Source organism: Chlorocebus sabaeus, chromosome 3, assembly GCF_047675955.1.
Source record: "Chlorocebus sabaeus isolate Y175 chromosome 3, mChlSab1.0.hap1, whole genome shotgun sequence".
Taxonomy (NCBI): domain Eukaryota; kingdom Metazoa; phylum Chordata; class Mammalia; order Primates; family Cercopithecidae; genus Chlorocebus; species Chlorocebus sabaeus.
Genome location: NC_132906.1, coordinates 28,890,396 through 28,902,660, shown reverse-complemented (window position 1 = coordinate 28,902,660; position 12,265 = coordinate 28,890,396). Strand labels below are relative to the sequence as shown.

At 40.3% G+C, this 12,265-nt stretch overlaps 1 long non-coding RNA gene across 1 annotated transcript in view; it reads right to left on the bottom strand.

The window, feature by feature from the left end:
- The window catches only part of LOC140711411 (uncharacterized), a 45,466-nt gene extending 34,707 nt beyond the window's left edge, over positions 1-10,759 (bottom strand). The window contains exons 1-2 of the long non-coding RNA XR_012092581.1: positions 10,324-10,759; positions 5,996-6,119 (exon numbers count right to left, since the gene is read on the bottom strand). This is a non-coding gene — a long non-coding RNA (uncharacterized lncRNA). The remainder of the gene's footprint in view (positions 1-5,995; positions 6,120-10,323) is intronic.
- Positions 10,760-12,265: the final 1,506 nt, after the last annotated feature.

Genomic DNA, 12,265 nt, shown 5'->3' with positions numbered 1-12,265 from the left:
GAACTTTCTGCAATGGTGAAAATGTCTAATACGGTAGCTTTGAAGCACTAGTGCAACTGAGGGACTGAATTTTCAACTTTAATTTAAATTAAAGTTAACTTACATCAAAGTAGTCACTTGTGGCTAGTGACCACCATATTGGATAGCACAGCTCTAGAGAGCGAATCTAGTTATACCATTAACTGGCCTTGTTGTACTATCCTCAGTTAGGATTTGGGCATGACAAAACTACCAAAATATACCACTTGTTACAACACTGCAGTATGTATGTTTTACAAAAAACAGGAGTTCAATATAACAAAGTGAAGAGAAAAATCTTCTGCATTTGTGATTAAATGAGTAACACTAAATCTAACATTAAGAGTCAAGCCATCACAAATAGTTATTTTGCTCCTACTAAGTCTATGATTTCTGTAATCCTGGTAAAGAAGTAAAAATATGGAAATGTGTAGTAGCTATATTTAACCCTCTTGCATCTTTTTATTTTCTAGCTATTCAGATGATCTATAAAATGAATACTAATTATTTATTCCAAATATAACCTCTAAATAATTAGTAAAGGCCAATCTTTCACCCTCTCGACAGTGAAATAATCCTTTGTAGAGATATACTCTAAGTTAATCACCTCATTAAAACCTAGGCCAGGTAGTTTTGATTTCTTTAGCTATATGTTGCCTTAGAAGCTAAGTAAAACATCTTTACTTGCCCACCAGTGAGCTGTGTCCTGTATTCAATTAGTTTCAGCAAATTATTAGAAAAAGAGGAGCATTGTTGAACCAAGAGCTGCATGCAATATTTAGATTTACAAACTAATACAGTATAAAGACTCCCTAAGGAGTTCACATGCCTCTGTCTAAAAAACCGGCTCCTTCAAACGATACCATTGATTCCGGACATCAGACAGTCTGCCATAGAGAAGTCAGGCAGTGGACACTCTGAAAACAAATTCAAAGGGGGGCGCTTGCTCCATGGCATGTTTCTCCTTAATGGGCTCAAAAGGCCAATGTTCTCTCAGACAATTAGGCCTCCTCATCCTGGCGAAATCTGGCCATCACGACTTGTTTTTCAATGTCTGTCTTCCAAGACAAAACCAAGTTTTAACCAGACAAAATCTGCCCATGTGACTACTTCCCCCATTCTGGGGTGACTGAATCACCTTTTTAAAAAATGTCTTGGATGTCCTTTTGCATAAGCCAAGAACGGCCTACCCATAGGATGCTCTATTTGCATCTGTAGCAAGAGAAAGTCAGTGTAGTTTGAAATTGGAAGTTCAAGATCTATTAAAATAGATCATTCCACCAAAAAGACATATGCACTCGTATGTTCATCACCATGCTATTCACAATAGCAAAGACATGGAATCAATCTAGTTGCCCATTAGTGGTAGATTGACTAAAGAAATTGTGGTACACATATACCATGGAATGCTATGCATCCATAAAAAAAAGAATGAAATCATGTTGTTTACAGCAACATGGATGCAGCTGGAGGTCATAATCCTAAGTGAATTAACGCAGGAACAAAAAACCAAACACTGCAGTTCTCACTTATAGGAGAGAGCTCAACATTGAGCACCCACAGACATAAACATGGGAACAACAGACACTATGGACTACTAGAGGGAGGAGGAATTGAGGGTAATATGGGTAGAAAAACTACCTACTGGGCACTCTGCTGACTACCTGAGTGCAATATACCAGTCTAAGAAACCTGCACATGTATCCACTGTATCTAAAGTAAAAGTTGGGAAAAAAAGGTTTGGGGAGGAAATGAAAAAGATGTGTCCTATTATGGAATTTTGTTTAAGACTCTTTGCTCAATAATGGAGAGGTTAAAAGCAGGGAACCAAAAAGAAGCTGTAGACTTTATCTCTGAGAATCTGTGGTGAGAACTGTCTCAGAAAGCACTCTAACCACAGAGAAGGTGAGGAGACCAGATGAGTCTCACGGGCCCATGAACACTGAAACGCTTATGAACTTTTTTGGGGCACACATAAAAGAGGCAAAAAGCAAGTTGTACTGTAGCTAAAAGTTGAGACACTCACTTATTTAAAAGAAAGGAAAATCTTTGTCACCTTTTGAACATTTTTGGGGGTCAAAATCAAGATGCCTAATATTAAAGTAAATAGTGATTTGTTTTTGGTGGGAGCTGTATTTTGAATCAGATTAATACAGAGATCCTAAAACTGGCATGTCAAATCATGTGGTCCCAACCTCAAGGTACTCAAGCTGGGAGTATTATTTTTCCCAATCAAGCAACAGAGAAGATACACATCTGAGTATTCTACTGATTTGTGAATACAGATTGTTACTTCTAACAATCAGGCAGAAAATTGTATCTTGGTTCAATGTAATGCCACATGGTATATAATGACAAGCTGCTTTGAAATGTAATGACTTTTATAGAAATAAAATCCTTTCACATTTTGTTTTGTTGACAAATAGACCAGGCAGCCGCCAAAGAAGTGTCGATGGAACACTTTTCTCAGAAGCATATGCTTCACTTCAGCCAAGAAAGAAGAAAAAACTTGATCAACGTGTATGTGTGTATCCTGAGACACTTAATCAGAAAGATATACAGATCTTTCTTTTCCATAATCATGAGACCTGAGATTTTTCTCGAGGGAAGTGTTCCAACATGAGAAAGAAAATACATAGTTCAAAAAGCCCATGTTTTCAATTTGCTGCCACATGGTTTAAATTATCTATGTATTTATTAAGGGCGCTAAATAGGCAGCTTAATTTAGGGAAAGGGGTCATTCAAGTTGAGAAAAATCATGTTTAATCCCTCAACTCACTACAGGTTGATTGTGCTTTTTAAATGCATACAGCCTCAGCTAACAAAATTCCCCATGATAAGAAGGTCCCCTGTCTGCTTCTAAATTTGTCCGCTGCCAATAACAATGGAAATTTGTTAAGCTCCTGGCTCCAGGCCCAGCTGCTCTGGGCATCTTCCAGAATTAGGGATTTGTCAGTTACTTTCTCTTTATGTTGCCAGTGTGCTTGCCTGCAATTTGGGGGTCACCTCTCTGTTCCTGGCATATCATGTGTTTGTTACATTACTATAGCATAGAAACCAAAGGGCCAGGGTATCAGAGCTTCTTTGCTTGTGTAAGTCTGCTTTGGTTTTTTTTCTCTGGGTGGGGGTAGAGTAGGTCTGAAGGGAACCATGAGGAAGACATTATTAGATGTAAAAGACTGGAAATTTGAACATGTACTGGCTATTTGATGACACGACAGAATTCTAATTTTCTAAGCTTCAGAATGGATAGTTATGTTTCTATGAAGAGTCCTTATGTTTTAAAAATACAACATGAAATACTTTAGATAAAATTATATATTATCTGTAATTGATTTCCAAATAATATGGGAGTGAGACAGTAGATGTGGGTCCCGATGAAGTGAGATTGGCTGTGAGTTGATTATTGCTGAAGAGTGATTGGTGGGTACACAGGGGTACATTAAATTACTATGCATATTTTTGTATTCATAGTTGATATTTTCCATGATATAATTTATTTTAACTGAAGGAAAAAAAGTGCCTGAGAAGAATGCAAGATCCCTTAATAGTCCTCTCTGGACTATCAACAAATCTTAGGGAAATAGGGTAAGAGTTTGAGAATCTTTTAGAAACATGGCTTTCCACTTTTTTTGCCAACATTTATGAAAGAGTATTTGATAGTGCCCCCATGCTTTGCCCTGTATCTTCTACCATACTGTTTTTATTATATGGTTCTCAGGCTGAGAACCTGAGACCCGTAGATGTGAAACTCTTCTCCAGATGCCTTAGAGCATGGTTAGGGTTTCATCAGCCCTGCTCCTTGGGTCTTTGACTTGCACATGGCTTCTTAAGTCCCATTTTCACTGAGCCAAAATGCCCTGAATTATTTCTTTATGGCCTCCAAACACAGCCCCAGTGGATCCTCTGTGTGGGTCTAGCTCAAGATGTACACATGCATATCTTCAATGTCCACCTATTTTTATTTTCATCTGAGCCTGTATAGCCAGACAATGGCAGGAAGTGTTTCTCTTGGTGACCCACAGTGGCCTTCCTTCCTCCCGGCCCATTGCCGTGGCTGTGGTTGCCTCATTCCCTTCTGTGTGCTAAAATCGGCCCCACTCAGAACCTCCCCAGACTCTGGTCTGTGTCTTTTCCTTGGCTTGTGTGGTTATTTTGACTGCTATAGCAAGAACCCCATTTGTAAGCAGGCTGAGCAGTGTCAAGCATAGATGACCTGGGTGACGGCCCCAGGCACTTGCCTCTTGGTGCCTTGTGTCTAATTCACAGGCATGAGGTGTTCTGCCTTATTTAGGGCAGCATGTGAGGGTTACATCTTGGAGAGCAGATGTTAGCCTTCGTCTAAGATAGTGGACATCTTGGGCTTTTGATATTGGCATCGAAACTCCTACAAAGTGCTCTGGGCCCCATTGCAATATAGTCTTCCCTGGACAACTCTAAGCAGAGGTTCTTGAGAGAGAAAGAAGACAAACATGTTATGAGAATAAATCATCATTAAGGACTAAGAGACTGAAAAAGCAGAACAATCTTGAGCAAAGGATGAGGACACCAGTCATCTCTTTCTACACCAGCATCTCTAGTGCCCAAGAACTTCTGGCACATGGTATTACATTTTATCCTTATTTTTAAGGGAAGGGAGAGGTCAAGCATGAGAAGGACTGATGTGAAACTAAAGAAACCTGAATTCTTGACCCAGCCCTGCCACTAACCAACCTTCTGATATCAGGTATACTTTTATTTCATGTATTTATCAAGCATCCAGTATGTAGCCAAGCATAGCACTGGCGCTTCAGGGACAACACAGATGAATAAGAAATGGGCTCTGATTTTAAAAAGCCCATGGGGAAGCAGACCCATAAATAAAATCTAAGCCACAAAATACTGTAGGATCTACAGTGTGGGGTGCTTGAGTGTAGGTCCCAGGGGTCTCCAAGAAATGCATGATTGATGGTACCTGGTTTGTGGAGGGAAGGATTGGCATAGGCTCACCTCAGTCTTCCTGTTACCATAACAAAGGCAGACTGCAGTATCTATAAAATCATTCTTCTAGAACTGTAAGTATCTCTTAATGTATGTAATTGGGGAACCACAGCACAGAAATGTTGGGTACTTTTCCACAGTCCTATGAAGATTTTGTGGCAAGGCCAAGGCGGAGACAGAAGTGTTGGGACTCCTGACACAGTGCTCCTTCCCTCAGCACTAATTCAGTCTCGGTGCTGAGCTGCTTTATAAAGTTAATTAATTCAAACACGTCTGCTTATTTTATCCAAAACAGAACTTGAAATATCCACAGTGGTTCTCAGCTTGAACCTAATTTTGAACAAAGAGAGAGAACTGTTCTGCAAACCGTCTCCATTTTTCTTGCAGCACATGATGAGAACTGGGGCTCTTTGCAGAAGTCCCTTATGGTAAAAACAAAACAAAACGTAGTGCTCAGTCCAATAAACTTGCAGTCAACCCTAGCCCAGAAGCAAAATCCCATGCAGAGAATACAATCCCTTGTTCCTCACAAATCTAAAAGGGAAAGAGATTTGTGAGTAGAGCTTTCAGCTGTGCGAATAGACCATTGTTCATTAGGCATCTCATTGTAAATTCTACTTTAAAGCTTGTTTGTTTCCACTGAACCCCTGAATTTTCTATTTGTGTACCTATCTGTAACAAAAAGGAGAGTTCCAAAAGCACAAAGAAAATGTAGAGGATGAGAAAGAGAGAGAGAGAGGTGGGGGGCGGGAATTGAACTGTGGAGTTCAAATGAACCTGTAGCTAGCGACATCTGCACTTATCTAAATCCGGTTTGGCCATACCCTATAAAAATGCACATGGAAGAGTTTAATGAACCTTGATTCCTTGTCAGATTAGCAAACTTTTCACTATCTGACTGTAATGTTTCCAATGCTTAGATCTCAGAGGCTCAATGTTGAGGGAGACAGAAATCATAGGAAAAAAAGAGCAATTACACAGTGTCTCAGTTGCTCACCCTCTGGGTTCCAAGAACTCAGCTAGAAGCTGAGGCAGATCCATTCACTGTGCTGCCAGATCTCTTCTCCCAGTTTTAGCTGAGCCCATGGCTGTCCTGGTAACTACTTCATTTTCTATCAGCTCTGTAGGTAGGTAAAACAAACGACTAGATTCTGACCAATGAGATGTGACCTACAATGATGTACTTCACTTGTGGATCTCGCCCTTCAAACAACTGGACATACATTCCCCAGATCATTTACCCCTTCCCAGTGTCTGTAAAACAGCAAGAACAAGCATTGCCACTTTGGACCCAGAAATGGAAGCCATTTGTTGAGAATGTCAGTAGTGCCTCCCCATCAGCTCTGAACCATTCACATCTGAGTGGTAAAGTGAGAGAGAAAAAAGTTTCCAACTTAATTAAGCCACAATATCCTAGGATCTCTTTGTTATAGCAGCTTACTTCAACCCAAACTAACTACCCCCATGGTGTGGGGTCAGAGTCTGGCCAAAAGATGCATTCATGCTTTTCTAGTGACATTGACTCACCCTGTCTCTTTGTCATTAACAGTGGGAAAGGCAGAGCTAAGCCAACTTTCAATACCACATGGAGTATTCATTTCTAGATGTCTGTCCTAAGGAATGTTGAAATTAGAAAAAAATCATGGTATTATTTATGAACCTAAAAATTGAACTCAATCAACTTGACCAATAGTGGGATAATTAATTATAATATGGGTTATCTATTTACATTTTATATTATTCCACAGAAGAATTAAAGTGTGCCCATTGGGGGAAAAATCATGTTTATAGAGAAACAGAGAGAGAGAGAGAGAGAGAAAGAGAGAGAGAGAGAGAGAGAGAGAGAGAGAATGTTTGCATGCACTTAACTGGCTTTATTTAGTTTGCAACCAGATGACTCTTTTATTTAAAAGTCTTTTGGCCTTTGTTATTTTGATCTCAGCTGGGCATCATTATTTAATGGTGTACATTTGAAACCATGACTCTCAGTTCATTGACAATGTCAGTAAGATGATAGATAAAAATAAGAGGGCTCACTGGGGCTATTGCATGAATACTGATAAAAATGTAGAATCATTCCCTACAGTTAAATTTCCCCACTAAATCATAATAGATTATACTTTTTTGACTTGCTAGTTTTCTAACTATTTAAAAATTATCTTTAGTTCCAGCCTTTAACCACATGATGTTTAGAGTAATCCATCCTGTTGCTTGTCTACTTCTTGCACTGAATAGATTTCTCCTATTTTTTTGAAAATTTCAAAATTTTTAAAAAGCTTTTTATTTTGAAAATTTCAAACCTACCAAAAAGCTGAAATAATATAATGTATACTTTTCACCTAGTCTTATTAATTGTTAAAATCTTACAAAGCTGCTTTATCTCATTCTTTCTATCTTTCTCTGCTGAACCATTTGAAAGTAATTTTCAGGCATCATGTTTAATAAAATGAAAATTATCACAGTGTAATATCAATTGAGAAAAATGGTTATCTATGAAAATGCTAATTATAATCATTTCTGAATGGTAAGACTGGGTGATTTTTCCCCCTATGTGTTCCAAAGTTTCTAGAAAAAAGCTTGAAACTTATATTTCACTAAACCAATACTTCTATTTGGAAGTTTGATTAAAATTTGCTACCATTATATTTGTTGCAATTATTTCCATTTTGTGAAGATAGATAGTACTATGAATAGTGGCAGAAGTATAATGAATATTATTAAATCACGAGGATGGTAGTATTTTTACACCAACCAAAACATGACAATTTGTATCTCTTGCATCTAACTAAATAGATACTCCCATTGTCTTTCAAACATGCCTCGATAGGCCCGTTGGGGCTCCTGGTGGCCCCTCTTGAAATGATTCACCCACCTTCTCTCTATCACTGTCATGACTTAGTTTTGTGTAAGACCAATATTATCTGCAAGGAAGCTATAACTGATTTTGCTCAAGATGAAGTCATGTGCCACATGTTTTTTCCACAATTATAGGAAAGTTTTTCCCTATAAAAGTCTGTTCACTTGGTATTTTGGTGCACAGAGAGTTTCTCTAATAAAATGTTTCCTTAATGCTGACTGCATATCAGAATCACCATCTCAAATATGTAGTGGTCTCATCCCAGACCTACAAAGGCACAGTGTGTGTGTGGGCTGTGTGTGTGTGTGTGTGTGTGTGTGTGTGAGGGAGTTGTATTTGTTTGTTTTAGAGAGAGACTATTCTTATAAAGCTCCCCATGATGTTGACATACACACAAGTTTGAGAACCACTATCCTAGACACACACTTGTCTTCTCCTTTCAAGACTGAATATCGGAAGGTATTCAATAAAGACTTGCAAATTGAATGAGTAGATGAATGCCAGTTCTCAGGACATCTGAACCTTTCCTAATCACTAATATTGACTATGCAGAACTACAGAAGTGTTGCTTAAGTCACCTTAAGTCTAAACCTGTAGTTTTTTCACTTCAGTATGCCCAAAAATCGCTTTCAGGGCTTTTAAAAAATATACACATATCCCTGGGCCCATCTGCAGAGGGTCATATTGAGTAGGTTTAGAGTGGGGACCAGGAATCTGCATTTTTATTAGCACCCTAGGATTTTCTCCTGAAACGACATTTTTTGAAAAACACCACATTCAAATCATGGGTAGAAGATGTTGTAGCATAGTTTGAGAGAAGCTCTAGTATCCAATCCAGATAGATCACTGGCATTCAGAGATGTGGTCACATTACTAATTAAAATTTCATCTAAAATTTTATCAAGAGTAAAGAACCTGGGATGCTGGCTCAACTAATGCTCTGACCAGTAGTGTGGATTTCCAGTGACCATTTATGCCTCCATCCCTTACTATCTGGTGCCTGTCCCTGGGGCTGTCTTCAAGTCAGGTGACATCAAAAAGAATGGAGGTCAAATCAGGCAGTTCTAGCCAGAACATTTTAGTGAAATGAAATAAGTACAAAATCACTTTTCTTTTTATAAGGTATATATGGATTCCTGCCCTATCCCCGAAGTAGAATAAAGATAGGAAAATGCTGATGCAATATGGTATGAGATTATTCTGGGTCAAAATGACTAATGCTGGATTAAAAATCAGAACAGGAAGGAGACAGGAATTTCAAAAATGAGCAACTCTAAAATAATAGGAATGAAAAAAATAAAAGTTAGTGTCACAGGTCAAATGTTTACATCCCACATTGTCACTCCATTCTGGTTTTCTTTTACACCCCTGCTTGAACATTTTTACAAATTTCTCAGGCAGAATCATAGTCTTGTTTTTTGTTTCTTGGTGTCTACTGGTGTGAAAGACAGAGCTTTTCCATGTTGTGAGAAAACAAGCTGCTGAACCTGATTTCAGGTCTTGTGTGACACCATATCACAGACCACACACAAAGGGCTGTTGGTGTCAGCACTCTGCAGAAAACTCATCTTCATGTCCTCAAGTGTTGTGCACAGGGTTATTCCATAGCACTGGGGAAAAGCCTGACAGCCATCTGCATACCGTAGCAGAACCAAGGACCCCAAGGGCAGCATAGCCATGGCCACATGTGAGCCCCAAGCGCCCCACATTGGCATGAGGTCCCTTTTAAAAGGTGAGGGAATTTCTTGACAAGGATCAAAGCAGTAACATTTCTAGGAGACATTCACAGTGCTCCATGCTGGCTGAATCTCTCATTGTATCTTATGCACTAGACAACTTGTGCCTCAAAGCTGAAGTGACGTCACAGAAAAGAACCCTCCCTAACCAACATTGCTGAGACTGGCACCATGATTTGTAACCCAGACGGAAAAAGCCACAGTCTCTTTTCACTGTCTCTTTTGTTTGTTAGCCTGCCTGCCCATCATCCCTCCCACCCCCGGGCCTGCTGGTCACTCTGTAGTAGGCAGCCTGAAGGGGGCTGCCCTCTGTCACTCCCTCTACTTTCCTCTCTTAACAGTGAGCCCTTCCTCCCACACACACCACAAAGCCAAAAGAATGGGATTAAAGCTGATGACACACAAGGCAGATGTGTGACCAGCTCTATCCCCGAATTCTAGGGCCAGACAGCCCTGGATTCCAGTTCCACTGGGTCATTCACCACAGTGTGACCTCAAGCTGGTTATTTCAACCCCCTGAACCTCAGTTTTTTCATCAACTTTGATGTTTAAATGAGGCAACACATTTAAGGCATTTAGCATGGATCTAGCAAGTTCTCCACCCCAATATCTCAGCCAAAGGGAGGCAACTAACGATTGCAGGGGTAGCAATGACAATGGAGGCTGAGAAAAGGTTTCATCCTGTGGTCTCTCAGGCTTGCCACAAGAAAAACAACACAAAATTCTTATTACCTGGAGAAGTACATCCATCCACTGCTTGGTAAGAGGAGTCTAGATATTTATAGACCTGGCAGGCCTACAGAACAATTCCCTGATGGATTTGTAGCGCCTTGTTCTCAACAAAACTCTTCCACTGCAACGATGCTTCTCTGAAGAACAAACCGTCATTTGGTTTATGATATTGTCCACTCATTAAAGAGAGCCAAGACCAACCAACAATCCGGGATTCTCTTTCAAGGCTTCGTGAGTCTCCTCTGCCCTCTGGCTGGCTGAGGAGTCACCAATGACATCAGCCAGATGGCTGACACCACACACAACCCCCAGTCTGGTAAAGTTTAAAGGGTCCCTGCTTTCTCCTCCTTGGCTGCAGATGGAAAATTGGAGTCTCTGGGGGTGGGGAGTTTGGGGGAGAATCTAGCCAAGAAAGGGAGTCGGCAGAGAGAGGAGGCAGTAGTGCCAGCTATTCATGTTTCTGCGACTCACCACGCACAGTATGGGCATTGTTTGAAATCACACAGACATTGTCCTATCCAGCCCTCAATCATATTAGCTCCCCAGCCATTTTTCCACATTAATCATTCAAACTGACATGAGTAAATAATACCACATGTGGTCGTGATGACAGTTGTCTCCATAATGTATTCATCTCAAGGTACTCATGGTTTTTAACTAAAATAAAAGTGCAAGTGAATGACTTTAGAAAAATCTGCAATCAGGATAGCAGCAGCTATCTTTATGAGGAGCGGCATAAACACTCAAAAACATGCTGAAGAGGCTGAGGAAAGGCAAGAGTGGTGAATTGCACTCTTAGCTCTGGGAGGCCTTATGACTTTGGTGAGACATAGAAACAAACTAGTAACACTTAGTGCCCATTTCACATGCACAAGTACAGAACCACTCCCAACCCACTCTGTCCCTTGCATTTTTTTGCACAAGACTCAAGCAATCTTTGTTGAAATTGACATGATCCTTTGGACAAGCATATCCTGCCTTCCCATCTTCCCTTCTTCCTTCCTCAAATACTGAACACTTGGTTTATTCCTAGTTTTGTGCTGGATGCAGGAAAACCCGAGAAGAAAGACATAGTTCTGGCCCTGGCAGAACTAGAGCATTGTAGGGGCTAGGACAGGAGGGAAGGAGGATGTGCAGACAAACAATGACCATCCAGTGAAACATGTACGTTAGTTTCAAATCCCAGGTGAACATTGTGTAGAAAGAATTGAAAAACTTTAGCCATCCTTATGGGGCATAGTGCCTGTTGATTCAAGCTTGATAAAATAAAGTAAAAATAATTCTTCCCAGTGGCTCTTTAGGGGTTTGGTTGAGGAAAAGCTTAGGAAAGTGTTCCCAAACATGACTATGAGAATCACCTGGGAGCACTTTTACAACTTTCTATCCCAGACCTGCTGAATCAACATTGCATCAGAGATATCAGAAATCTGTTTTGTAAGAGTTAGAGAACTTGTCCCAAAGCCAGCCTGCCGAGTAACCACACTGGCTTTACTGAAGCTATCCACTAATCTGTAAGAGTTGACTGAGATAGGAGTGAGCTGAAGCCCAGCCAAGTTCCCCTGAGTCATTGCCACTGTCATAGGAGAAAACCTTCTGAAGCATTCACACTGTGGTGAGAATTGTTAATGTTTGTTCCCTCAAAGGGCAATGTGGGAAAGAGGGAGAGATCCGCCATCTGCAGTGATGGACATGGAGCCCTGGGTCACATGGGGGTGGGCAAAGGGGATATCACACCTTTAAGGAATCTCAAGGCTGGAAGAGGACATCTAGTCTTTGCCTCCATGAAATGAGAGTCAACTCAGCAACATGCCTGTTAGATAAGGCTCTGCTCGGACACATCCAGAACCAGGAAACTCACCACCGTCAGGGGAAATCTGTTCCATTGTCTTACAGCTCCTGCTGATTAAAAGAAAAGAAAGAAAACGCCTCTGCAACTTCTTGT